This window comes from Halyomorpha halys, unplaced genomic scaffold (genome assembly GCF_000696795.3).
Source record: "Halyomorpha halys isolate HHAL.00 unplaced genomic scaffold, Hhal_1.1 Scaffold463.1, whole genome shotgun sequence".
NCBI lineage: Eukaryota > Metazoa > Arthropoda > Insecta > Hemiptera > Pentatomidae > Halyomorpha > Halyomorpha halys.
In genome coordinates, this window is record NW_027114672.1 from 308,045 (window position 1) to 311,679 (window position 3,635).

General features: G+C 30.2%; 1 protein-coding gene across 3 annotated transcripts in view; it reads right to left on the minus strand.

Moving 5' to 3' along the window:
- Positions 1–3,635, minus strand: part of LOC106683081 (growth factor receptor-bound protein 14) — a 361,363-nt gene that overhangs the window by 252,670 nt on the left and 105,058 nt on the right. The window lies entirely within an intron of this gene.

Below are 3,635 nucleotides of genomic sequence, written 5' to 3' on the forward strand. Positions count from 1 at the left end.
CATTCCTGGCCTGTCCAAAATCGTGTTAATTTTTACAAAAAAAAAAAGATATGTTTACGTTACATTTTGAAGTATATTAGTACCATTTTTCATGTCCTTAAAGATAAGGGAAGGAAAATCCTCTAATTCTCTTTTCAACCCTGTACTACCATGTCCCGTACATCTGACATCTACCCTCCACCTCACCAAACTGCTGCGTTTGATAAATCGTTTTTTTACCCCAGCTGCATATCTCTGGAACTCCATTCCCTCTAATATACGTCATGTACCTTTCCTCGTTTGAATCCCTTATATTTCACTACCTTTTGCTTCATCAATCTGACCCATTATTATAATACTACAGATAATTTGTAATTAGCTTTTTGTTTTATTTTTACTTAGTCAATTGGTTTTTTAATGAAACTATTTTTTTTTCTCTCTTTGTATATAAGTTATAATTAAGTGTGAGCACACTGTTTTATGGCCAATAAATGTTATTATAAAATTAAAATTGCCTTTGTAATTGTTCTAAAGGGACCTAGTACCAGAATAATAAACTATTTTTCATTTTATTAATGCAGTATGTTATCCAGTGCTCATTTTATTCCTGTACTACAATCTAATTCTTATTCCTTTGTCATATTTTGAATTTCCCGACAGAGTTATGTAGACTTAAACCGATTTCGTGCAACATGTTAGTGAACATTGATTTTGATAAAAAAAACCCGTCGAAACAGCCAACATTTTTTTATACCAAACTCATTTTCGTAGAACCTTTTTTTTTTTTTAATAATTTATTTATTGTTATTTACAACTGTATACAAATATATACAAGTAAATTTCCTGTAGGTGACATATTGATATGATACAAATATGCGGAGAATCTACCCATTGATAAAACTCCAATAACATTTCTAGAGGAGAAGATCTTGAGGCCATCTTCTTTTCAGACGCCTAGGAGGATTATTAGGTAATGAACGAGAAGCCAGGTTAGGAACAAGTGGATTTGGGTGGTTGAGAATATTTATCATGGAAGGAATAGTATCTGGTTATGGCCAAATCGGCAACTTATGGAACATTGAGGGAGGTCCTGATGGATGACTTGATTTGTGACAAAGTAAGGAGCATTAAGGATTTTACGAAGGATTTTGGACTGTAAGGATTGGATTCAGGAGGAATTTGATGGTTTAGTGGAGCCCCAAAGCTCAATTCCGTATGTCCAGTTATTCGTAGAACTAAAAAAGTAGAACGTTAAGCCAGTTTTAAAGCCTACTGGTCAGCAAGAAACAAAGGCAGCTAGCTAAGTAAACGTTTCAAAGAAGGAATACATTGGTTATAATAAAAAAAAAACCATCGCCGTAAGATATAAAAAAAATTGAAACAATGCCAAGGAATGCACTAGCAACTAAACATAAAGCAATGACTAAGCCAGAAAATATATACCATATTATTCATTCATCTTGTCAAAGAAAAAATGTACTGAAAATAAACCTGAGAGGTATCATCAATATTTATTTTGTTTATTAAAATTATTATGAATAACCTAAGCCATATTTATCTTTACGAAGTTAACTTTTTTTATTTTTGTATTCTTTCTTTATATGCAGCGGTTTTAAAAAAAAGTGCAAACGGTTAAAAAAAAATATTTTATCAAAATATCTTTTTTATTCTTCTTTCTCGTGTTGTGGCCTAAGAGCATAAATTGAGTCTCGGTCCATTACCAGGACTCATTTGAACTTAACTCCTCATAGAACATTTGACATCCTGACGAGGAACAATGTAAAAATCACCAATCATAGTTTATCAGTTTATCAACATTCTCGAATCAACAAGATTCTCTGATAAATACCACATCTAAAACGAAAGAGGTAGAACTGAAAATTTAAAATGAATAAAGTTCTGATCCGAAAGAGCACCCAGCCCTCAACTATAAAGGCCAATCCAATAGACACAATACGTGTTTTATCAGCAACATGAGTTAAAACAAAACATATTGAACTTACCTAGAGTCCCTAATAATAAAAACAATTCGTATTTTATTTATGCCCCTTTCATTTTAGTTGAAAGAAACAAACAATTGCGATGGAATCAAATTATTCTAAAGCAATAGTTGGAATCTCCAACCTATCTAAACGTTCCTTTGATCGAATTTCATTCAAATTCATGAATCTTAATATACCAAAAGATATATCTTACCTCTAAAAAAAATTAAGTTTAGGATCATCGTGGTTGGGATGAGAACTATTAAGCGATGAAAACGATGGAAATGACGATATCAACAAAAAATAGTACTACCTCAAAATCTCAACTAACTATATTCCCATAATGAGTTTTCCTCAATCTTAGTAGCTGAGGATGAGAAATTAAAAATCCGGCAACTAAAAATAATTAGTGAGAAATGCATTGCTATATATAAAAATAATTACATAAATCTACACCCCAAAATTTGATTTGATGCATTTGGTTAATCTTTTTTGCTTTTAATGAGCTGGTGCCGAAGTTTGATATAACAATTTGAATTAGCACAAATTTAAAACAGCACTGAGTAAAAAATGAATAAAACGTTAGGGTTTTCAGTTTATCGGCCATCATTGTGATATTTATTATTATTCTTTAAAACCAATTATTTAGTTAGGTATATCGAATTTCCCTACACCTAACTAAATAATACTGAAATTCTTTTTATTTGAACCGAAATTATAAGAAAAACCAAATTACATAATATTTTTGCGTATGAAATTTTCCGGAAATTTATACCGAATTTTTATGATTTCGAATAAAAAATATCAAGATACGCATTTTCTAGACTTTTGATACCTCAAAATGATTCAAAAACCGAATAAAAAAAATTCAAACGCCATCTTTATCTAAACTAGTTCCACCCGAAGCCTAACGCTTTATTCGAGTGATTTTAATCCTGAATTTAATTGTATACTTATTTTTGGATTAGAAATCAACGAATTTTCTTATAATGGGCAATTTATAGTAGAGGCTAGAATCTAATTCGGGATTATGCATAAGTAATAAACACTGCCTTCTAGACTCCAATCCTTTGGAATATGCCTTATAAATAGATAATGCATTGGTCCTATCTGAGTATCCAGGTTCATAAGCTTTATTATTATCGTTAAATATAAATTTAATTAATTAAAGCAGAAATAAATGATTCTATATTTATCTAATTTTGGCCGACAATAATATCAAACTCGTTTATACCAATATCTAATCAGTATAATTGCTAATTTACAACTTAGAAAGTAAATGGTATTAGTAAATGGTATCACCAATAACAGTTGGTAGTTCACTAAAAATATAAAAATAAGATTAAAAAAATCCAGGGGGGACCGTTCACAGTCCATTAGGCCATAGGCTATAGCTAGACTATACAACCATAACTGGACTCATATCATCACCTTATAATGCCACAACGTAATCAAATGGAAACGCTCTAAAGTATACATAATTCATTTCTTATATTATGTATGTATGAACTAATAATATTATTACTATTAATGATGGGTACGAAAAAAAAAATATTTCTCTGAATTTTATTAGTATTATTGTTAGTTATATTTATAATGTGCTGATTATTATCAGTGACTTCTAACACAGGTATACTAAAAGAAACTTCTGAAAATTGGATTTTATAATTTTGG